At 40.9% G+C, this 26,159-nt stretch overlaps 1 long non-coding RNA gene across 10 annotated transcripts in view; it reads left to right on the top strand.

Annotated features, from left to right (window-relative positions):
* Positions 1-26,159, top strand: part of LOC147363259 (uncharacterized) — a 408,991-nt gene that overhangs the window by 90,373 nt on the left and 292,459 nt on the right. The gene's annotated exons all lie outside the window — the stretch shown is intronic.

Genomic DNA, 26,159 nt, shown 5'->3' on the forward strand with positions numbered 1-26,159 from the left:
TGTCCTACTCTGCGACCCCATAGACGGCAGCCCACCAGGCTCCTCCGTCCCTGGGATTCTCCAGGCAAGGATACTGGAGTGGGTTGCCATTTCCTTACAGATACTATTACTACGTAATAAGCTATTCTTCATGGAGAAGGAAATGGCAGTCCACTCTAGTATTCTTGCCTGGGAAATCCCATGGACAGAGGAGCCTTGTGGGCTGCAGTCCATGGGGTTGCAAGAGTCAGACATGACTTAGCAACTTACCACCACCACCAAGCTATTCTCCAATATTTTCAACTTAATGATGGTGTTTATTTTGTTCACGTATCTATAATTTTGGTAGAACTCAGTAGAGATAGCTTGTCTCTACCCGCTTAGATATCAGCTGCTGCTGCTAAGTCGCTTCAGTCGTGTCCCACTCTGTGAGACCCCATAGACAGCAGCCCACCAGGCTCCCCCGTCCCTGGGATTCTCCAGGCAAGAACACGAGTGGGTTGCCATTTCCTTCTCCAATGCATGAAAGTGAAAAGTGAAAGTGAAGTCGCTCAGTCGTGTCCGACTCCTAGCGACCCCATGGACTGCAGCCTACTAGGCTCCTCCGTCCATGGGATTTTCCAGGCAAGAGTACTGGAGTGGGGTGCCATTGACTTCTCTGAGATATCAGCTGAGGTGGCTTGAAGACTGAAGCTGAAGTCATCTGAAGGCTTGATCACTCACATATCTGGCTATACAGAAAAGGAAAACAGCTGCCATCTGACTCTCTTTCTCTTTCTCTTTTTGGGGGTGCTCTTACCTTTAGAACCCAGCCACATGGAGAGGTTATAGTATTTATTCCTGCTAACAGCCCCATCTAAGATCTAAGCTGACAGTTCAGTTCAGTTCAGTTCAGTTTAGTTGCTCAATTGTATCCGACTCTTTGCCACCCCATGTACTGCAGCATGCCATTCCAGTAGTCATGTATGGATGTGAGAGTTGGACCATAAAGAAAACAGAGCACTGAAGAACTGGTGATTTTGAACTGTGGTGTTGGAGAAGACTCTTGAGTGTCCTTTGGACTGCAAGGAGATCCAACCAGTCAATCCTAAAGGAAATCAGTCCTGAATATTCATTGAAAGGACTGATGCTGAAGTTGAAACTCCAATTCTTTGGCCACCTGATGTGAAGAACTGACTCATTGGAAAAGACCCTGATGCTGGGAAAGATAGAAGGTGGGAGGAGAAGGGGACAGACAGAGGATGAGATGATTGGATGGCTTCACCGACTCGATGGACATGAGTTTGAACAAATTCTGGGTGTTGGTGATGAACAGAGAAGCCTGGAGTGCTGCTGTCCATGGGGTCACAAAGAGTCAGACATGACTGAGTGACTGAACTGAACTGAACTGTCAGCTTAGATCTTAGATAGGGCTGTTACTAGGAATAAATACTATGATCTCTCCATGTGGCTGGGTCCTAAGGATGGCAGCACCCTCAGAAAGAGAGAGAAAGAATTAAACGACAGCTGTTTTCCTTTTCTGACCTAGTTTCTGAAGTCATATGGCATCACTTCTACTTTACTCTGGGCTACCCAGGTGGCTCAGTGGTAAAGAATCTGCCTGCCAATGCAGAAGACAAGTGCTTGATCCCTGGGTGGCGCAGATTCCCTGGAGGAGGAAATAGCAGCTCACTCCAGTATTCTTGCCTGGAATATCCCACAGACAGAGGAGCCTGGTGAGTTACAGTTTAAGGGGTTGCAAGGAGTTGGACACGACTTAGTGACTGAGCATGGTTGCAGGCTACTTTAAAAATTAAGCAGCTTCCAATTCACCCAGGTTTCAGGGAAGACTTAGTCAACTCAATTTCTTGGTACAGGAATGGCAAAGTTTTGGAAGAGCATGTGGGACCAGAAATACTGCTATAGCCATTTTTTGAAAATAAAATCTTCCCCAGACTAATTCTTTTTTTCTCCTCTTTTCCTTTTCTTCACCTATGTCATGCAGCTTGTGGGATCTTATTTCCCCATTCAGGGATTGAACCCTCACCCTCAGCAGTGAAAGTATGGAGTCTTAACTACTGTGCCATCAGGGAACTCCTCCCCAGACTAATTCTAATACATGAGTTTATTTTCTATTGGTTGGTGCTTTTTGCGGCTGTCCTAAAAGATCTATGCCTATCTCAAGGTTGCAAAGATATTCTGTTTTCTTCCAGAAGCTATATACTTCTATTTTTAACAGTTAGGCCTATGATCCATCTTTCTTGAATTAATTATTGTATAAAGATTGAGGTAGGTATTATTCACTTTATTTTTAACATAGATATCAATCTGACTTAGTGCCATATGTTAGAAAGCCTTTTCTTTGTAACAAAAGTTTAAATCAATTGACCATATATACACACATATGTCACCCCACTATGTATATGTATATCTCATAGCTCAGTTGGTAAAGAATCCATGTGCAAAGCAGGATACCCTCGTTAGATTCTTGGGTCAGGAAGATCCGTTGGAGAAGGGATAGGCTACCCACACCAGTATTCTTGGGCTTCCCTGGTGGCTCAGCTGGTAAAGAATCCACCTGCAATGCGGGAGACCTGGGTTCAATCCCTGGGTTGGGAAGATCCCCTGGAGAAGGGAAAGGTAACCCACTGCAGTATTCTGGCCTGGAGAATTCCATGGACTGTATAGTTCATGGAGTCGCAGAGTCGGACATGACTGAGCGAATTTCACTTTCACTTTCAATGGATTCTCTACCATGTTCTATTGATCTCCTTGCCTATTTTTGCATTAATATCAAATTATGACTTTATGATAAGACTTGAAATCATATAGTATAAGTCCTCCAAATTTGTTATTCTTTTTCAAATATTTTGGATATTCTATAGCCATATAACTTTTATATATAACTTGTGAATTTTTCAAAAAAGTTGACCAAAATTTTTATTGGGATAGTGTTGAATATATACATCCATTTAGACAGAGTGGATGTTTAACAATATTTTGTCTCCTAATTTATGGGCATAGTATCTCTCCATTTATTAATCTCTTTAACTTCTTTCTGCAAAAATTTTGTGCCTTGCATATTTTAAAATAGTTGTGTTTATCAATATTTTGATATTATATGCTTTTGATATATATATTTTTATATATAATGTTTTTGATATTATAAATGGAATTTAAAAATTATTTTCCAATTATTCATTAATACTATATAGCAATTAAATTGCTCTTTGTACATTGGCCTTATATCCTATGACCTTCCTACATTCATGTATTAGTTTCACTAACTCTGTGGTTCCATAGGATTTTCTACCTATACAATCATATTGTATACAAATAACAATGGTTTTACAATATTCTTGCATTGCATTTTTTTCTTGCCTTATTGCACTGGCTAGGACTTCTAGTATAATACTGAATATAAGTGGTAAGAATGGATATAAATATGACAAAACAGTAGGTTTCTTGAGATTCCCTTTATCAGATTAAGGAAGTTCCCTTCTCTTCCTATATTCCTCTATGTATATATACAGCTAAACTTGTTATGCTAACATTTGCTTAAGGATTTTTGTATTTTATGTTCATGAAGGATATTTGTGTTTCTTTGGTACTATCTTTGTAAGATACTGGTATTAGAGTTTTATGAGTCTCAGGTGACAAGTTGGGGTGTATCTCCTCTAATTTCTGAAAACACTTGTGTAAGATTGGCACTAATTCTTCCTTAAATGTTTACATAATTAATTGGTGAAGTCATCTGAGCCTGGGGGTTTCTTTGTTAGTAGGTATGTTGTTGTTGTCGTTTAGTTGCTAAGTTGTGATGGATTCTTTTGCAACCCCATGGACTCTATACCACCAGGCCCTTCTGTCCATGCAATTTCTCAGGCAAGAATATTGGAGTGGGTTTTCATTTCCTTCTTAGGGGATCTTCCTGACTCAGGAATCAAACCCACACCTCATGCATTGGCAGGTAGAATCTTTACCACTGAGCCATTAGAGAAGCCAGTTCAGTTCAGTTGCTCAGTCATGTCCGACTCTTTGCAACCCCATGAATCACAGCACACCAGGCTGGAGTGTGCTGTGATGGACAGGGAGGCCTGGCGTGCTGCGATTCATGGGGTCGCAAAGAGTCGTACATGACTGAGCGACTGAACTGAACTGAGTAAAGAATCCACCTGCAATCCAGGGGACCCTGTTTCAATTCCTGGGTCGGGAAGATCTCCTGGAGAAGAGGTAGGATACCCACTCTAGTATTCATGGGCTTCCCTGGTGGCTCAGATGGTAAAGAATCTGCCTGCAATGTGGAGGACCTGGTTTTGATCCCTGGGTTGGGAGAATCCCCTGGAAGAGGGCATGGCAGCTCACTCCAGTATTCTTGCCTGGAGAAGCCCCATGGACAAAGGAGCCTGGCAGGCTACAGTCCATGGGGTTGCAAAGAGTCAGACATGACTGAGTGACTAAACACACACACACACATGCACCCTAACATGCATCACAGCATTATTTTCAATGGCCAAGATATGGAAATGACCCAAATACCCACTAAGAGATGAATGGATGAAGAAGATGCAATATATAAAGACATATATATATATATACATATATATATGGAGCTAGTGGATGTTCCATGAAATAAGACAGAGACAGATAAATATTGTATGATTTCACCTACTTGTGAAATCTGAAAAAATAAATGAACAAATATAGTGAGACAAAACCAACTCATAGATAAAGAGAAAAAACTGGTGGTTGCCAGAGGGGAGAAGGTGGGGAATAAGTGAAATAGATAAAGGGTATCAAGAGGCAAAAACTCCCCATTATAAAATAGATTTTGGGGTTGTAATGTATAGGGAGTAATGTGATAACTTGGTATAGTGCAAACTAACTGGACTTATTGTGGTGATCATTTTGTGATGTATCAGATCAGATCAGTCGCTCAGTTGTGTCCGACTCTTTGCAACCCCATGAATCGCAGCAAGCCAGGCCTCCCTGTCCATCACCAACTCCTGGAGTTCACCCAGACTCACGTCCATCGAGTCAGCGATGCCATCCAGCCATCTCATCCTCTGTTGTCCCCTTCTCCTCCTGCCCCCAATCCCTCCCAGCATCAGAGTCTTTTCCAATGAGTCAACTCTTCACATGAGGTGGCCAAAGTACTGGAGTTTCAGCTTTAGGATCATTCCTTCCAAAGAAATCCCAGGGCTGATCTCCTTCAGAATGGACTGGTTGGATCTCCTTGCAGTCCAAGGGACTCTCAAGAGTCTTCTCCATCACCACAGTTCAAAAGCATCAATTCTTCGGCGCTCAGCCTTCTTCACAGTCCAACTCTCACATCCATACATGACCACAGGAAAAACCATAGCCTTGACTAGATGAACCTTTGTTGGCAAAGTAATGTCTCTGCTTTTGAATATGCTATCTAGGTTGGTCATAACTTTCCTTCCAAGGAGTAAGCGTCTTTTAATTTCATGGCTGCAGTCACCATCTGTAGTGATTTTGGAGCCCAGAAAAATGAAGTCTGACACTGTTTCCACTGTTTTCCCATCTATTTCCCATGAAGTGGTGGGACTGGATGCCATGATCTTCGTTTTCTGAATGTTGAGCTTTAAGCCAACTTTTTCACTCTCCACTTTCACTTTCATCAAGAGGCTTTTGAGTTCCTCTTCACTTATATCAAATCACTATATTGTACACCTGAAACTAATATAACATTGGAAGTCTTCAATAAAAAGTGGGTATTTAAATTTTGAAACATTTCAATATTTTCTAGGTTATCTTATTGTAATTCCTATTTAGCTTAATTCTTCTGTGATCACAGAATTGTATTTTGATGCTTTGATATGATTCTGAGTCTTTGGTAAACTTTTCAGATTTGTTTTATGTCCCACCATGTAGCCTATCTTGGCAAATGTTTTAGATGCTCCTGGAATTAATGGACTATTTGTAGGTTTGGGTAGTAGTGTTTTATAAATGTCAATTATGTCAAGTTGCTTAAAAGTGTTGTCCAACTCTTATATCCTTGCTGATTTTTTGATCCATTTTTGTATCAGTAAAAATAGAGAAGGGTGTTAAAATCTCCAACTATAAATGTGTATTTCTCTATTTTTTCTCTTTAGTTCTGTCAATTTCCGTGTTGTGAATTTTGAAACCCTGTTTTGAGTATGTACACACTTAGGGTTATTAGGTGTTCCTGATGAATTGATCCCATTTATCATTATGAGATGCTCTCTTTGTCTGTGGTAAAACGTTTTGTCTTAAATCTACTTGGTCTGATTTTAATATAGCACATGAGCTTTTTTATGCTTCCTTTCATTCTATCTGTGTCTTTACATTTAACATATGTTACTTTAAAATAACATATAGGTAAGTCTTACTTTGTTATCCAGTCTGGCAATTTATGCCTTACAGTTGGTGTGTTCAATCTATTTTTATTTAATGTAATTAAATGTATGAGTGGGTTTCAGTCTACCATTTTGGTTTTTCCACCATATGTTCTTTGTTTTTTTTTCTTTCTGTATTCTTTTGGGTAAATCAAGTATTTTTTAGTTTTCTGATTTGTCTTCTCTATTGACTTTTTAGCTATACTTTTTGTGTAATTTTTTTTATAACATATGCACTTTAGAAATTAAAGTATGTATCTTTAAGTGATCACAATCTACCTTCAAATACATTCACACATTATGAATAATGTAAGGACCTTAAAACAGTGATCCATTTACCTGCCTTTTGCCTTTGTACTTTTGTTTTCATATATTTTATTTCTATTTGTGCTGCTGCTGCTAAGTCACTGCAGTTGTGTCCAACTCTGTGTGACCCCTTAGACGGCAGCCCATCAGGCTCCCCTGTCCCTGGGATTCTCCAGGCAAGAACACTGGAGTGGGTTGCCATTTCCTTCTCCAATGCATGAAAGTGAAAAGTGAAAGGGAAGTCGCTCAGTTGTCTCCGACTCTTTGAGACCCCATGGACTGCAGCCTACCAGGCTCCTCCATCCATGGGATTTTCCAGGCAAGAATACTGGAGTGGGGTGCCATTGCCTTCTCCCTATTTGTGCTATAAACCTCATAATGAATCATCATTATTGCAGTTGTATTTTTTTAAATCAGTAAGTTTTTACATATATATATATATATATATATACACACCCTCTGCCTATTTGTCTCAGTATCTCTCTCTCTCTCTTTATATATATATACACACACACACAAAAAAATATATACATATATATGTATATATAAGTGTTTGGATAGATCTCTCTCTCTACACATTTACACATGTGCAGAAACAAATATATGTTATACACTTGCACACACACACATATATTTTATACATATATAAAGCATTTTGAAGGGGACATTTCTTGTAGTACTGGTCTGCTGGAGACAAACTGTCTCCATTTTTGTTTCTCTCTGAAAATATTTGCATATTGCCTCTGTTTTTGCAGGATATGAAATATTAAGTTGATAGTTTTTTCTCTTTTCCTTATAGCACTATAAAGTTGTTCCAGTTTTCTGGCTTCATACTCATTGTTGTTCCCTGTGAGTAATGTATCATTTTTCCTCTGGCTATTTTTATGAATTTTCTCTTTGAGTCTCAGCAGTTTAAGTACAGCTAGGTGTGATTTTCTTTGTATTTATCCTACTTGGATTCTTTGAGCTTCTTGTATCTATGGGTTTATTTTGGCAAGTACTTGGTTGTTATTTCTTTAAAAATAATAAAAAACATACTTACCCTTTTATCACACTCTTTTCCTTCTAGAACTTCAAGTACATGTTTTCTATACCTTTTGTTGTTATCCCAGAGTTCTTCTTTTTTTTTTTTAATTTTATTTATTTTTTAATTTAATTTTATTTTTAATACAAATTGTATTAGTTTTGCTGAATATCAAAATGAATCTGCCACAGGTATACATGTGTTCCCCATCCTTATTTCACTTTTTGTTTGGGTAATTTCTATTGATTTATGTTTAAGTTTACTAATCTATTCCTCTGCTATATCAAATTTGATGTTAAGTCCATTAAATAAACTCTACTTTTGATATCATATATTTCACTTCTTTTATTTCCTTTGGGTCTTTTTTAATAGTTTTTTTCTCTCTTCTGAAATTATTCATGCATATATTTTTTCCCACTGACTTCTTTGAAATATTTATCACTGTTGTTTTAAAGTCTCTACCTGGGCCATCTCAATATGATTCAGTTGACTATTTCTTCTTTTGAACATGGGTAATATTTCCTTGCTTCTTTGCAGCTTTCATATATTTTGATATATGGGATATCTTGTATAGAACAACAGTAGAAATTAAGTATGGAGAAGGCAATGGCACCCCACTCCAATACTCTTGCCTGGAAAATCCCATGGACAGAAGAGCCTGGTGGGCTGCAGTCCATGACGTCGCTAAGGGTCGGACACGACTGAGTGACTTCACTTTCACTTTTCACTTTCATGCATTGGAGAGGGAAATGGCAACCCACTCCAGTGTTCTTGCCTGGAGAATCCCAGGGACGGGGGTGCCTGATGGGCTGCCATCTATGGGGTCGCACAGAGTCGGACACGACTGAAGTGACTCAGCAGCAGCAGCAGCAGAAATTAAGTAAATTGGTGGTCCCCAACCTTTTTGGGACCAGGGACTGGTTTTGTGGAAGACAGTTTTCCCATGAACTGGAGGGTGTGCTGGCAGGTGGTTTCAGGATGATTCAAGCATATCACATTTATTGTATACTTTATTTCTATTATTTTTACATTGTGATGTATAAGAATCTATGAGAATCTAATACTGTGGCTGATATGACAGGAAGTGGAGCTCAGGCGGTAATGTGAGCAATGGGGAACATCTGTAAATGTAGATGAAGCTTGACTCTCTTGCCTGTGGCTCACTTCCTGCTATGTGGCCTGATTCCTAATAGGCCATCGACCAGTATCAGGCCATGGACCAGTATTGGCCCATGTCCTGGGGATTGGGGATCCTTAAAGTAAAAAAGTCACCTCCAGTGAAGGGGATCATCTTTTTTTTTCCTGAGAGCATGTGTTGAGAGATGAGTCAATCTCATCTGAGTAGTTCAACTGAGTCTGGGCTTGATTGCAGCTGAAGTTAGATTCATTTTACCACTGCCTTAAAACAATGTGAGGAAAGAATCAGAACTCTCCTTATCAGGGTTTGGAATCTGGGCACTGGTGAGATCACAAAAAATTCTTTATCTTTTAGAAATATAAAATATACATATGAAAGCATTCTCTTTGTGTTCTAATTTTACCCTCAGCTTTCTGCATCTTGAGAGATATCTCTCCACTCAGATGCCTTGTGCACATATTTTGGAGAATGGCTGTAATGCACTTGATAGAGGCTCCAAGTGCCCTGGAAGGATTTTTCTCAAACCTCTGGCTTCAGCCTTGCACTTTGGGAAGGCCCTCGGTACCTCAGAAGGATCTGTCTCATTCCTCTTGCCCTAACCCCCAGCCCTCAGCATACTAAACTTTGGGTGTAGATGAGAACAACGAGACTGGGTCAATGGGTATGAGTGGATTCATGGTCTGGCATGGGGCATTTCCTAAGTGGAATCCCATAAGACTGCTGGTGTTTGAGCCAAGTCAGTATCCCTCTGCCCCTAAGTTAGGGCTGTGCATGGTCCCATGCCAACCCATTCACCACTATAAGTTTACCAAAAGTTTGACAGGTTTCTCCTTACTCCTATGCATGGCAGATTTCTGTTCGTCTGTGTCTTCACCAATGATGAAAGCATCAAGGCTCTCTTCTTGTCAGGAAGGGGTCATTGCTTTCTGAAATTTAGTTAATTTTCCCTTCTTTGCATCTTCAGTTCTCTGATGATTTTTAAACAATTGTGATTTTTCACTTAGCTGTCTTGTTCTCATTGTTAGCGTGGTAGCAACAGTCCCTCGTGATTTTATGCACCCTAACTGCAAGTGGAGCACAGTTCTATTTTATTTATTTTCTATATCCAGGACTTCGACACCTATCCATGTAGCTGGGAGAGGGATATATTTGATTGACTCCAGCTCAAAACCTCTTATCCCTTTCTGTGCCAAAAGCTTTCTCCTGGGAAAAGTACATAATTTCTAGCTCCTTCACTCAGTAGGAATTGTCTCCAAGAGGTCTCTTCAGATCCTACTAAGTGAGTTTCTGTTGGGCTGTGTCAGTGTATTAGAGATATCTGCATCTCATTCAAGGTGTGGCAAGCTTCTCCACCCCTCAGCTATCCACTGCCTCATATTAAAATGATAACACATCAGAGATGCGTGATACCTTAAGGACATTTTCACACTGGGTGACATCAAAGTCTACAGCCATGAGAGATCTCAGGATAGAGGGGAGAGTAGGAAGCTTCTACCTACTGGCATTTACTTGATAGCTACTTTGAGTCACCTTTCTCACAGTTAATCCTGGGGTATCCCCTTAAGAAAGATATTTTCACTTTACAGGTAGGGAAGCTGAGATTCAGAGGTTATATAACTTGTTTGAGTGGCAGAGCTTGGATCTGAACTCACTAGTGACTCATTCCAAAACCAAGTTTTGTTTTTTTTTCTTTACCAATATTCAGGAAGACACAGAAGAAGGTGGGACTGTACAGGCTACTCCTGCAGACGTTGATCATGGGATCAGAATCAGTGTCTGAGACTCAACTTTTCCCATCAGGACCCTACCATAATCAAACCTCATATTTGCTTGGTGACCTTGAGCAGTTCATCTAATTTTTTTTTGAACATCAATATTTTTCTAAAAATCTAAGCTTCTCCAATTCCTTTGGGAAATTCAGAGCAGCTCCTCCAGGGGTCCTCTTTTCAGCAGGCTTCTTTCCCAACAACCAGATTTGTAGAAAGGAAAGGAGAGAAAACAGCAGCCCCCACACCCACACCAACCCCCACCCATCCTAATCTGCAGAAGCCTTTGTACTGTGCCAAAGGCCACTTCACACTTGGCCTCTTCTCCCTGGCATGGCAGCAAACACAGGAAAAGCCAAAGTGTAATTAGTTAATAGCAGAGCTCCTCTGTTAATGGAAAGGGCATTTCAAACTTACTTATGCAAACAGATACTGGGGGATTTGTCAGAAACCATCAGTAGGATGCAACAGAGAGGACTCACAGGTCACTTGTCAAGTGGGGACAACACTTGTCTCATTTAAGCATTGAGACCTAGAATGGCTCTCTGGACCACTGGCTAGCTTAAAGGGAAGAATACTGGGAAAAGAAGCTGGATACCCCTCTTCTGAACATCTTCCCCCTAATAATAGCCATGTGTCAAGACTGTGTTACATACCCACCTGGCATTTCCTCAGCTTTTCTTCTATAAAACCTGATGAAATAGATGCTATTATGGTCCCCATTTTATAGTTGAGGAACTTGAGACTTAGAGAGCTGAGTAACCTCGCTTAGTTCAAGCAAGTGCTCAGTGGTGGGCCTGGAATTTGAACCCAAGACACCTGAACTCTATGGTGGTTCACCATTTTGCATGGTGTTTCCACATTCAGTAGTTGGGCACATGAACATCTGAGTTGTTAATAGAAGATGCACTTAGGTCTCATTAAAGCTAGTAATCGATCACCATAACCCCTTTCTCCTCTTCCTGGGCTCGCAGTCACACTATACATTTCCCAGACTCCTTTGCAGCTGAGTTAGTCGTGTGACTGAGTGCTAGCCAATGCAGTGTGAGCAGAAGTCCCAATTTGATCTTCATGCCTTTTTCTCCTTAAAGCTGGCTGGAATGATTCCTGGGGCAATCTTGTTAGCCATGTGACAGAGATGGTGGACTCACAAGTTAGAAAGAGCCTGTATCCCTGATTCGTCAGTTGGAGAACATTCCTACCAGGAACATGGTGTCAGATTCATTTATTGTATTAATCCACTTAGAAATGAAGGTTTATCAGATGCAGCAACCCATGTTACCTTGAGCAATACAAGCATAAGCCTCCAGGAAGGGGCTGGGAAGTTACTAAGGAACTGGGCTTTGATCCTATCTATGATTTCTGTGATTAACTTGCCTAGAATGGTGGAGGGTGAGCAAGCTTGGTCTTTATTGATGTAAAGAGTTAGGCTTGGGTGCAGGCTTCATGATGGGTTAGTTGGGGACCTTGAGTAACTCATTTAATTTTTCTGAACATAATTATTTTTTTTCTGAAAATGAGAATGATGGTTATATCATTCTGTATCAGTTCAGTTCAGTTCAGTCACTCAGTCATGTCTGACTCTTTGAGACCCCATGGATTGCAGAACGCCAGGCTTCTCTGTCCATCACCAACTCCTGGAGCTTGCTCAAACTCATGTCCATAGAGTTGGTGATGCCATCCAACCATCTTATCCTCTGTCATCCCCTTTTCCTCCTGCCTTTAATCTTTCCCAGCATCAGGGTCTATTCCAATGAGTCAGTTCTTTCCATCAGGTGGCCAAAGTATTGGAGTTTCAGCTTTGGCATCAGTCCTTCCAATGAATATTCAAGACTGATTTCCTTTAGGATTGACTGGTTTGATCTTGCAGTCCAAGGGACTCTCAAGAGTCTTCTCTAACACCACAGTTCAAACACATCAATTCTTCAGCTCTCAGCTTTCTTTGTAGTCCAACTCTCATATTCTGTATAAATTTAAATTATTCAAAAATTTTTATTGAGCACTTACTTCAGGCCAATGATTATTCTAGGTGCTGGGAAAAGGAAAACATCCTTGCCTTTATTGAACTTACATTCTGGTGGTGGAGGGAGTGGAGAGGGCTAGACAGTAAATTAATAAGCAAGTGTGTTATATGGCGATTAGTGATATGGAGAACTTATAAGTAAGGGGGAATAAGAATACCAGGAGTAAGGGGGTTAGGGGTATGCAGTCAGAGAAGGTATTTCTAATTAAGGATATATGAGCAGAGACCTTAAGGTAGTGAGGGAGTGAGCCGTGTGAATATCTGGGCAAAGAGTGCTTCAGGCAGAAGCACTGGTGAGTGCAGAGACCTGAGGTTAGAGAGTGCTTGGCATGTTGGAGGAGCCACAAGGTGGTTGATGCAGCTGAAGTCCTGAAGGCAGGGGGTAGATGTGGCACTGTTAGAAAAAGCATCCAGCATGGGACCTTTTAATAAATGTTAGACTCCTTCCTTCCTGTGTAATGGCTTTGTAATCACGCTGGGAAGTCCTCATTGCAAAAACAAACAAACAAACAAATAAAAATAGAAACAAGTCAAACAGATTTCCTTTACTGACTGGGTTGATGCTTGGAATTTCACCAGGAGGTCTTGTTCTTTTAGTCCAAGTCTTTGATTCCTGTATCATGCAAATACTACAGGCAAAGGATAATACTCTTAGCCACTTTTAGCTGTTACACTTTAAAGGGGTTGGTTGCAAGTTTGACTGAGGTTGGTGGGAGAGAGGAGTTTGAGACAGGAGGTAACTGGGAGTCTGGAAAGAGTCGAAATAAAGATCAAGCTGGGACTGGGGAAGGGAGGGATAAGGGAGATTATTGAAGCTTAACTTGGTCTGAGGTCACATTTTGAAGCTTTTCTGTGTTACATAGCTTTAGACGGGCTCAAAGGAACTTACATCTGCAGATATCACTGATTTAAAGGAGAAGTCGCCTTAGCTTATGAGGTTGCCTTCTGTTGAAAAGCAGGGATAGCCCCTGCCCATATCTCCCCTATATTCCCCAGGAAGGGATGGCCCCTTTCCTCTACCCTGTCACCAGCAGGAGAGGAGAGCACCCTGCACAGAGCATAGCCAGCTGTCAAAGTTCTGTGTGCCCCGAGTTCCTGTCCCCTCAGCTTCAGAAATTCCTGTTGTCAGTGTTCTTAATTGAAGGCAACAGAAACCACTCTGGCTGTTTCAAGAAGAAAATGTATTTATTAATGATATTTGGTTCCCTCTCACCTCCTTAAAATCATTGAGAGTTGGGGGAGAAGCTTCCAGAAGTGCCCCAACACTGCAGAATTCGTCTGAAGATGAAATCACCATTGCAGCTGCTGAGAATTGAATGCCAGGGACCCGTCATCTCAGCTGCATGGACTGCTGTCTCTGGTAGTACTGTCACTTCTGTGTCTGGAGCTGGACTTAGTGTCCTAAGCCCTGATGCCTCTGCTGCTACGAAATCTGGCAAAGGGATTCCCTTGGCAGAGCCTGGTTCCTTGTGTTGCTCACTTCCTCATTTCAAGAACAAAGTCTTATATGGATGTGTATGATGACAGAGCTGGATCACAGGCCTGCATCTCAGTTGCAAAAGGAGCTGGGAGTTTAAGTTGTGAGTACAGTGAAGAGGCAGGACTGATATTGTGGGAATATTTTCAAATATAGGAATGACTGGTAAAGATGTGGCTAATGTTGCTTGCAGGCAGTGTCTGCATAGGATCCGACTTAAAATTTAGAATCTTACTTAGAACAAAAGGCCTAGGTGACCTTGTTGGGCCCCTGCAAAGAGTGGTGCCCAGGAAGGTAGCCTTTGAAATGGAGTAATCACCAAGGATGGCGGCACCCACTAGCCATGGCAGAGGGTGTACTGGGTGTGGTGTCCCCGTGAGCAGGCAAGGACTCCAGAACAAACACGTCTTCTTGGTCTTTCTGGCTGTACCCCACCCTGCAAAGAGAAAAGGCCTTCATGGCAAATGATGGGAAAGCAAAATATCATCCCAGTTTTGTTTGTGTGGAGACATAATTACTGAGTTATCCTGATGCCTGCATAAACTCACGGCTCAGAAAAGTGAAGAATTCTCTCTGATAAAGTTCTGGTAAACAGAAAGCCATATGTGTCTAGAGGGATCCAGGGATGTTTTCCATTTATCCTGAGCTGGACAATAAACAGATGAGTTGGTCCATCCCCACCCGTTTAGAAGGCCTCTTTCTGTCCTGAGTTAGTACATTTCAAGTTTGAAGGAGATGACATCTATCTCCATTTTCTGATCTGACATAATCCCATTTAGAAATTTTGGATAAATATTTAATAAACTGGAACCATGATCACAAGTCAGAACTCTAAGATGACTCAGTAATGAATTCCCCACATAAGTCAGACACTTTGGTGTTTCCCAAAGCACTTTCCCACGAATGGTGAGATTCTCTCACCAGAGTCAGGCCTAGTCAGAAAGGAGAACTTCATCTCCTGCTTCAAAACAAGCTTCCAGCCCTGCTGTCTCTCACCCCTTGTACACAGTGCTGTATTTTTGTCTTCTGCTTCCCCTCCCAGTCAGACCTGCCATCCTTCTAGGCAAGTCAGGACTTCTTTCTCCAGGAAGCCTCCCTCCCTTGGCAGGCGTCTCTCCGGTAGCTCCTGTCTGACTGAGATACAGTACAGAGATGCTCTGGAACTTCCAGAGGCCAGTTCAGGTCTCACTTTCAGACTCCTGCAAAGCCTGATTCCTGAGGACATCGCAGTGACTCATTCACTCCCTAAGCTTGTCTTGCTTTTAATTTCCCAGCTAACTTCTTTTCTCCAGCAACATATGACCCCCTTTTTCTACTTCAGTAACCTCAGTGGTAGCTCTCACCACGTTAAACAACGGTCTGATTTGGCATGGAAAAAAGCAGTCAATTGTTTCCTTTAAATCTTAATGTCTTAGGCCCCGGGAACATTTTAAGTAACTATTTAATGAGAAGACTTCTGGTGAAGCATAGGTAAGATCTTAAAGGCTCTAATTGCTCCCTAGAGAAAGCTGTCAGGGTTAAGTAACCTCGTTCAGGTTGTGTACATGGAGCGGGATGAGCAAAACAAGGCAGAAGGGAAGCACAGAGGCTGCAGGAGAGAAGCCCTAATCTGGTGGATGAGACTTCTTGGACCAAGAAGATTTCTAGAGCCATGCCTTGAGCTGTCAACAGTGGGTACCTGCTGGTCCATCATTAGACCCCCAAATGGTCAAACAAATGACTTACTTTTTCCTAGGCCTAGCTGCCTTCTAATTTGGAGCCCAAATTATAGTTCTTTCTTCTCCTCTTTGATTTAAATACAAAACAAAACCAAACAAAACTAAACCCCAAACTCTGTTTTCCCTTCTAACCCCCACTTGAACTTTTAATTTGTGCATCATTTATGTATTTATTCATTACAAAAATATTTATAAAGTATCTCTTGGGTTTCAGGCACTGCCCTAAGCACTGGGGATGTACCCAATTATTCCTTGTAGATAGTGGCAATAAAATGAATTTATGAGCACAGAGGTGAGAGAAAAGGAAGACACGACATCTGCTGGCAGGGGTCATCTCCTAAGTGGAATCCCACAAGACTGGTGGTGTTTGGGGCAAGTCAGTATCTCTCTGCCCCTAAGTTAGGGCTGTGCATGGAATAATGGAGGGGTTCTCTCATGTGAGAATGATATTCACTGTGTGCCCAAGGCAAGGGAGAATGAGACACATTGGAAATGGGGCTCAAATCAGCTTCTTACTTAATTGAGACAAAAAGTCTTTTATGCAGGTCTCCCCACCTTCCAGCCCAACAGAAATGGCCTGCTTACTGCGGAGAGCCCCCGCAGCTGCTTCAGGTAGAAATGCTGCCTGGCCCCCAGTAGCCATGCTGTCTGTGACCATTACATGGGCCTAAGTGGGTTTGGGAGCTGTTACCCTTGAAATTAAGTGAGAAAAATGGAGGAGAGAGCAGGGCATGTGGCAGCCCAGATAACTCAGTCTTGATGTGAGTGAGACCTAAATTGGGAAGTATTTGGCTGATGGCAAAGGCAGATAAACGTTACGGATTTGATGTAATCCCAGACCTCAGGCTTGAAATGGAGCTTGACCCTTCCCGTTGAGCATGTTTGTGCAATACTACTGGACCTGTAGTAACAAGAAAGGAAGTAGAGGAAGGACATCGGCTCAGCCATATGGCAACTCTGGGGGAGAAGATGACAGGGAAAGCCAGGCTTGAGTTGTTCATGGTGTCAGAAGTTGAAGGAATAAAAGAAAATTCTGTAAAGTTCGAGCTAGTGTATCCTTGAGGAGACAAACTGATATGAGGGAATGATATCCCACTGTAGGATATGGAAATGGGGGGAGCCTGGGATGTCACCTGGCTGTTTAGAAGTCCAAAACAACCATATGACCCGAAATACAATTTGTAATAATTAAAAACTGCACTCATTTGTCCTCATAAACCTAATGTTCACTATGTCTACATTTAAAACGGGCAACTGAGGTACGTGGGTTTACATGACTTACTTGTTGTTAGTCTCCAGTCATGTACAACTCTTTGTGACCCCATGGACTATAGCTTGCCAGGCCCCTCTGTCCATGGAATTCTCTAGGCAAGAACACTGGAGTGGCTTGTCATTCCTTTCTCCAGGGGACCTTCTGGACCCAGAGATCAAACCCAGGTCTTTTGCATCACAGGCAGATTCTTTACCATCTGAGCCATCAGGGAAGCCCCAGTTGGTGGCTGAGTTTTATATAAAGCACAAAGTTTGCATCCTTTCCTCCCGTAATGATGATGCCCTGAATTTATCAAGGATGTTTGGATTTGTCATCTTACTGGACCAGTCCAAAGCTGTAGGGGGTAGAATGGACCAGAGAAAAATTGAGGATGAAATTAAGCTATCATTTTTGAATACTTACTATGTGCTCTGTGCTTTATGGATGCTGTCTCAGAAATTACAATCTTTTAAAGGTAGGTATCATTAATCTTTGTTTTAAAGATGAGGCTAAATCATGGGAGAGTAAGAAACCGGCCCCAGGCTACCCAACCAATAAATGGTAGACTTGAGATCCAGATCCAGGTGTCTGATGCCAAAGGCTGGTCTGTTCCATCATAGCAGATGACTTCCACCCACTCAAACCTCTCCACCATCTGCCTGTAGATAGATGCCCTGCAGCCAATCAGGGTAGAATCAGCATTAGAACTCCATTTTCTGTACTCCTAACATTTCCATCAAGTAATTCGTGAAATAACAGCTTGGTGGTCAACAACACAAGTGTGGAGTTGGAGGAGACTGAATTCGGATCTGGGCTCCCCTACATTCTAGTGAAGGATCTAGTGTAATTAGTTCCTCTTCGGTCCAGTTGCCATGTTTGCAAAATAAAGATGAAAACTCCCTCAAGAAGGTTCATGGTGACAGTTAATGAGTGTAAACTGCTTCAGATGACACTGAATATGGTGAGTGCTCACAAATGATAGCAGAGGTAGTGTGGGACAGCCGGGCGCCCTTATCCTGACTTGGTCTGCCTGTGTTCCCTCGTCCTGGCCCCTCCTCATTTCCACAGGCAGGCGCGCATTTTCGAAATCTTCCTGTGCTCTCCCTCCCAGACCTCTTCTCTCTTTCCTCAATTTCTCCTCTCCTGAGTTCTCATCGTGGGTGTGGAGTGACCTCTTTTTTCACTCATATATGTCAAAGCCAGTGCATAAAGGTGCAGGATGGATCCATCAGTTCTGACCTTTTCTTGGCTTCAGTCAAGGTTCTTCAGAGAAACAACAAGGAATTGGTTTATGAAGTTGTAGGCCCTGGCGAGTCTGAAATCTGTACGGCTGGCTAGCTGGCTGGAAACTCAGGTAGGAGCTGGTGCTTCAGTCTTGAGGCAGAATTTCTACTTCCTCAGGAAACTTCAGTTTAGCTCTTATGGCCTTTCAACTGACTGGATGAGGCTTATGCTATCTAGGATGATATCCTTTACTTAAAGTCAACTGATTGGAGATACTAAGCACATCTATAAAATATGTCCACAGCAACACCTGGATTAGTGTTTGGTTGATTAATTGGGTGCTACAGCCTAGGCAGGTTAACACATAAGATTATTATAGCTTTCAGGGCTGCCCTCAGATGAAGGTTCTTAATTGGCCTCTTTTTTCTTCCTTTATCTGATGGGCAGGCTCCTTTTTTCCTCTGCCTTCCCTTTAAATATTACTGATCTTCAAGGTTCCCTTGTTGGTACTTCGCTCATTCTAGATGCTCCCCTGGGGGCTATCTTATTTCCTCGCAGCAGCTGAACCTCTCTCCCTGCACACTGGCAATGCCTTGTTCTATTTCCAGCAGTCCATTTCTGACTGGTCACTGAACACCTCCGCTGGATGCCCACTTCCGCTTCCACCTGATTCCTGACTCCACCCTGGCCATCCTGCTGCATTCTGCCTTCCCCACTCACCTCGTCAGCCCAAACATAAATCTTGTCACCATTCTTCCTCTTTTTTTTTTTTTTAATTGTTAATTTTTGGCTACACTGGGTCTTTGCTGCTGCACTTGGACTTTCGCTAGTTGCGGTGAGCGGGGGCTACTCTTCCTTGGGCTGCTCGGGCTTCTCGTTGCAGTGGCCTCTCTTGTGGAACACAGGCTCTAGGTGCTCAGGCTTCAGTAAGCAACTAAGCACGTGGGCTTAGTTGCTCTGCGGCATGTAGAATCTTCCCTGGACCTGGGATTGAACCTGTGTCCCTCTCATTGGCAGGCTGATTCTTAACCACTGGACCACCAGGGAAGTCGTGGTCACCATTCTTGACTCTTCCCTGTGGCTCTCTCTTTCCATTCAACTGGTGACCAAATCCTGCTGATTTTTACCCACTGAGTATCTCACTCAAGAAAATATTTGTTAGTTATCTATCTACACTTGACACCAAGCTAGGTTCTAAAGCAGTGTTTCTCAACCTTGGCATGATTGACATTTTGGGGTCAGATAATTCTTTGTTGTGGAGAATGTCCCATGCATTTTATGAAATCTAGCCAGCATCCCTGTTCCCTAAGGCTGCCATAATAAAATGCCAGAGTAGGGGGATTGTGCAGTAGACATTTACTTTCTTACCATTCTGGAGGCTGGAAGTCCAAGAACAAGGTGTTGGGGGTGTTGGTTTCACTTGAGGCCTCTCCCCTTGGCCTGCAGATGGCTGCTGTCTCCTGGCCTTTTCTCTGTGCATTTGTGTTCCTGGTGTCTCTCTTCTTATAAATACAGGGTCATACTGGACTTAGGCCTATGGTAAGGCTTCATTTTAACCTAAGTATCTCTTTGATGACCTTTCCTTCGTGCTGCGTGCTAAGTTGTTTTAGTCATGTATAACTCTTTGCAACCCTGTGGACTGTAGCCTGCCAGGATCCTTTGTCCATGGAACTCTCCAGGCAAGAATATTGAAGTAGGGTGCTCTGCCCTCCTCCAGGGGATCTTCCCAACCCAGGGATTGAACACGCATCTCTTATGTTTCCAGAACGGGCAGGTGGATTCTTGACCACTAGCACCACCTGGGAAGCCAATACTGTTAAATTCTGAGATACTGGGAGTTGTAACTTTAACTTTCAGAGTGATAAATTCCCCCCGTGAAACCCGGCCCCGACCCATCAGACACCAGTAGAATCCTTCAATCCAGGTTGGGATGCAAATCAAAATTGTCTCCAGATATTGCCAAATATACCTTTGGGGCAAAATTGCCCAGGTTGAGAATCACTGTTGTACACAGAAGTAGTTTTAACACTGGCTGCACATTAGAATCACTTGAAGAAATTAAAAAAAAAGAACAAAACAACTAACATCTGCAGAAATGCTGTTTTAATATTTTGGGGGTGGAGCCCAGGCAGGGGTATTTTATAAAAGTGTTCCAGATTATTCTAACATACAGTCAGAGGTGAGAATATTCTAGCAGTGTGAGAGTGAACAAGATAGACACTAAATAAAAAATCTCATGATTGAAGACTTAAAGCACCAGTAAGACTGTATTCTGCACACTGCTTTGTAACATTTTCCTTAGCGATGTATCTTGGACATTTTCTCGTGTCATTAGGTTACAGGCAGACTAATCTACTTCAGTCATGTCCAATTCTTTGCGACCATATGAACTATATATAGCCTGCTGCCAGGCTTCTCTGTTCATGGGATTTTCCAGGAAAGAATACTGGAGTGGGCTGCCATTTCCTTCTCCAGTCATTAGATTCAGTTCAGTTCAGTTCAGTTGCTCAGTCACGTCTGACTCTTTGCAACCCCGTGGACTGCAGCATGCCAGGCTTCCCTGTCCATCACCAACTCCCAGAGCTTGCTCAAACTCATGTTCATTGAATCGGTGATGCCATCCAACCACCTCGTCCTCTGGCGTCCCCTTCTCCTCCTGCCTTCAATCTTTCCCAGCATCAGGGTCTTTTCCAATGAGTCAGTTCTTCACATGAGGTGGCCAAAGTATTGGAGTTTCAGCTTTAGCATCATTCCTTCCAAAGAATACCTAGGGCTGATCTCCTTTAGAATGGACTGGTTGGATCTCCTTACAGTCCAAGGGACTCTCAAGAGTCTTCTCCAAGTTCACAGATCAAACGCATCAATTCTTTGGTGCTCAGCTTTCTTTATGGTCCAATTCTCACATCCATACGTGACTGCTGGAAAAACCATAGCTTTGACTAGATGGACCTTTGTTGGCAAAGTAATGTCTCTGCTTTTTAATATGCTGTCTAGGTTGGTCATAGCTTTTCTTCCAGGGGGCAAGCATCTTTTAACTTCATGGCTGCAATCACCATCTGCAGTGATTTTGGGGCCCAAGAAAATAAAGTCTCTCACTGTTTCCATTGTTTCCCCATCTATTTGTCATGAAGTGATGGGACCAGATGCCATGATCTTCATTTTTTGAAAGTTGAGTTCTAAGTCAGCTTTCTTATTCTCCTCTTTCACTTTCCTCAAGAGGCTCTTTAGTGCCTCTTCATTTTCTGTCATAAGGGTGGTGTCATCTGCGTATCTGAGGTTATTGATACTTCTCCCGGCAATCTTGATTCCAGCTTGTGCTTCATCCAGCCTGGCATTTCACATGATGCACTCTGCATATAAGTTAAATAAGCAAGGTGACAATACACAGCCTTGACGTACTCCTTTCCCAATTTGGAACCAGTCCGTTGTTCCATGTCAGGTTCTAACTGTTTAAGTCATTAGATTATATGTAGATAAAATATTAATGAGTTTGCATGTGGATATGCTGTAAGTCATTTAATCAGGGCCTAAGTATATATTTTGGAGGATTCAAACTCTGCTCTATTGAAGTCATACTAAAGAGAATATTCTTGTATGCATATGTTTGTAAGCAGCGTTGTTCATTTTCTTTGGGTAAAACTGGAGAGGTGGAAATCCTAAGTTAAAGTGGTGAATATCTGTGTAGTTTTTTACACATATTACTAAATTGTTCCTCAGAATTGCATTAACTTACAACTCTGCCAACAAAATATATTTAAGAAAGTCATTACCCTGTATCCTCACCAGACTTGGATATTTCAATTTTTGAAATTAAATGAAATGTAGTGCTCTGTTTATCTTGAATTTATTTGGTTATTATTGAAGCCAACCATTTCAAATACTTCTATATTATTTGTGGTTTTTCCTTTTCTGAATTGCTTGTCTATCTCATTTGCTTATTTTTAGCAATATTTTAATTTTTCCTATAGATTTGCAAGAGCTAATTATATAAATGTTAATTCTTTATCTGTTTCATATTGTAAAGTTTTTATGAGGTTGATATTTGCCTTCAGTGCTTGTTTATGTCATTTTTATTTCTAGAATTAGCTTTCATGTAGTTAAATCTGTAATATTTCCTCCTTCCCTTCCCTCCTCCTTCCTTCCTCCTTAATTTTATTCATAGAAAAGTTTTATGTACACACCATCAATCAAAGTTCATCTACATTTTTGTTCTTTCATTATTTTTTTGACATTTTGTTTTAAAAATCCATTTGGAATTTTGGCATGCCATATAAGGTAAGGATTGAATTTTACATTTTATTTCAAATAGTTGTCCTACAACTCATTTTTAAACATTTTATTTTTCTTGTTCATTTGAAATGTCACACATTTCCTAGACTAAATTTTTATCTGGTTGGGCCTGTTTTGGTTCTTATTGTTCTGTTCTGTATTATTTTATTTACTAGATTTATAACTTCTTTTGGCAGCTGAAGTTCAACTTGTCATTATGCTTGATTCTTCAAAACAATTTTTGAAATTCAAAACCACTTTTTTTTTTTCAAATTTTCATTGTGATTTTGAGTAAAAGTCCATTAACTTGGGGAGAATTTACAGCTTTCCATTATTAAATCTCACCTTTCAGACACAATATATAGCACTCCTTCTATACTCAAGTATTCTTCATTGGTTTTTGTAAATCATATCATTAGCTTTATAAAGATCCTGCACAATTTTCACTAAATTTATTCCAAGAATCTTTGTATTTTTGTTGCTATTAGAAATAAAACTCTTTACGCATTATATTTACTGAGTGGTTATTGCTGCTATTTTAAGGAGTTATTGTTATATATATATATGTATTTATTTTGTAATTGTCTAGTTAAATGGGTAATTTGTTTTGGTGGCTTACTACCCTTGAGTTTCTGGATTGGTGACTATCAGTTTATGCAAATAATGCCAATTTGGTCTCCTTTTCACTGTTTGCATTTCTTATTTCTTCCTGTCTTACTGTATTGGCTAAATGTCTAGAAAAAAATTTCAATTACAGTGGTAATAATGAGTGTACTTAACCCACCCTTGAAGAGTTTTGATCTTTTCACTTCTACTAATATGAGATTGTCCAAAGTTTTGTTAGACTGTTTATTGTGCTGTTTTTGTCTTTGTCAGATTTTTATATTGGTGTTATGCTAACTTCACAAAATAAACAAGGAAGATTTAAAAAAATTTTATGGTCTGGAACATTTTATATAGCAATAGAATAGTTGATTTCTTGAAAGTTTGAAAGAATTTGCCCATAGAGCCATCTGGGTTTAATCCCTTGGCAGACTTTTCCAATTTCTTCCATGGCATTTATTTGTTTAACTTGTCTACTTCTTTTGCATACAATTTTGGTAATCTGCATTTTCTTATAAAATTATCTATTTTACAAAGATTTTTTTTATTTGTTATACTATGTCACATGAAATTCTTAAATGAGTAAAAATATTTTCAAGTCAATGGATTATATATTTTTTCCCCTAATTTTGAATGCTTATATATTTTCAACTTATAAGACCAACTCTTTTCTAATATATTAATTTCTGTTAATAATTTAAAAAATTTTTTCTAAGTCATTTGATTTCATTTTTCTAAGTCATTCGATTTTAGTTTATATATTTTTATCCTTTTACAATTACTGATGAAAACATTTAAGGGTATATATTTGCTCTCTGAGGGGCTTCCCTGGTGGCTTAGATGGTAAAGAATCTGCCTGCAATGCAGGAGACCTGGTTCAATCCCTGGGTTGGTAAGGGAGTCATCCCTGGAAAAGGGAATGGCTACCTACTCCAGTATTCTTGCCTGGGAAATCCCATGAACAGAGGAGCCTGGTGGGCTGCAGCCCATGGGGTAGCAAAGAGTTGGACATGACAGTGAATTTCACACTTGCTCTCTGACTATAGAATTTAAGAGCATGTCATATATTCCTGTTTATAATTTTCTGTGTACTTTTTTCTCCCACTTCTAAAATTATTTATGAGTGAATTAAAAAAAATCAAGGAACTGAAGGCGTTGGGGGGTATTATCATTTTTGTTTATAATTTTCATATTAGTTCTCTGGTGAATTGAGGATGTAGTTTAAACAATTTCCACTTTTTGAAAGTAATTATAGTTTTTGTTAGAAGGGTATCCACTTTGTACATGCCCCTAGTTCAGATGTACATTTTTTATAGTTATGTGTCCACATGTCCATCATTCCATTAGCCAATGAGCCTAGTGTGACCTTGGTCATTTTTGTATTTTTAGTGTTGAGAGCAGTTTGTGGTAAATACCAGGCATCAATAAATGTTGGCTGAATTGACCTTGAATGACAGATGGGAGCATGACAAGCTCAATTGGCTAAGGGGGCTGAGATTGTTAAGTACCTTTTTCAGATGTATCAGTTGAATTTAGTGATCAACAGCAAAAGGCTAGGTACAAGGGAGTATTTGTAAAGGAGAGTAAAGTATGGGTTCCATATTGGGAACAAACTAGTATCATTATTGATAGGATTAGATATAACTTTCTGTGGTGCTACCACATAGGAGTGTACCTAGTTCCAGAGTTCTAAGAAGAAATCTAGATAGTGGGGAACAGCTATTAGTAGCGCTGCATCTAGCCAGAGGTCAGACCAGGATTAGCTTGGGCGAGTTCTACAGGCTCTCAGGACCTGAACTTCCATGTCTGTCAAGGGAGGACACTGGACAGGGTGATTTCTAATGATTAAAAAAAAAAAAGATCTTTGGTAAGTGGCAAGAAAAAGCATGACTGACAACACCAAAAGAAATTTTGTTAAGGGACATGAGAAACATTTTTAATATTTTAGAGTTAATTTTTAAAATTCCTTAGCTCTCTGAAATAGAATGCAGAATTTTGTGTTTGGGTGTCATGTGTGTGTGTGTGTGTGTGTGTGTGTGTGTGTGTATACATATATTTTTTCTTTTTTTTCCTGCAGAGAGGGTCTAACTTAAAAGTGTCCATGATCCAGGAAAGCTAAGAACCATCTTCTTAGCAGGGTTCTAGATCTGAGGGTCAGAAATCCTAGTGATACATGGGAGAAGTTTTAATTCCTTTTCCTTCCAAATCTCCCCATTACATCGTCCCCTCATCTGTCAATCAAATGTTTATAGAGAGGCTCCCATGTTGAAAACACTTTGCTCTTCCAATGAAGAGAAGTAAAAAAATGGGTATAATCCTGGCCCTGTGTTTTCGAGTTTTAAGGTGTGACAGAGGAGAGAGGATAAATAAATGTGGAAGGTTAGCAAATAAGACTTCTGGTACAGGGCAAATATATTGACTGCAGGCTAAAGCTTTTCCCTTTTACCTTGAACACTTACAGATGATGGGAAAAAAGTTTTAACAAGTACCCAATCAATGCTTAGGAGAAAGCAACGGCACCCCACTCTAGTACTCTTGCCTGGAAAATCCCATGGACGGAGGAGCCTGGTAGGCTGCAGTCCATGGGGTCTCGAAGAGTCGGACATGATTGAACGACTTCACTTTCACTTTTCACTTTCATGCATTGGAGAAGGAAATGGCAACCCACTCCAGTGTTCTTGCCTGGAGAATCCCAGGGACGGGGGAGCCTGGTGGGCTGCCGTCTATGGGGTCGCACAGAGTCAGACACGACTGAAGTGACTTAGCAGCAGCAGCAGCAGCAGCAATCAATGCTTAAATCAAGAGTAGAAATTTCCGCAGTTATAAATGGAGAGATTTCCATAAAATGATTTAATACATGGTTCTCACTGAAATATGGAGGCCTTACCTGTTAAACTTGTGTGGACTAGGAAGGGACTGGCTAATCACTAGGCTCAAGTTGGGATCCTATTTTACTGAATGCTGGAGGCTTGAGTTATACAGCCTATATAAAGATAAGGCCTGGGATCAGATTCTCCCCATTAA

The sequence above is a fragment of the Bos grunniens genome, chromosome 11, assembly GCF_055505025.1.
Source record: "Bos grunniens cultivar Pamir isolate PY7600 chromosome 11, Bosgru_T2T1.0, whole genome shotgun sequence".
Lineage (NCBI taxonomy): Eukaryota > Metazoa > Chordata > Mammalia > Artiodactyla > Bovidae > Bos > Bos grunniens.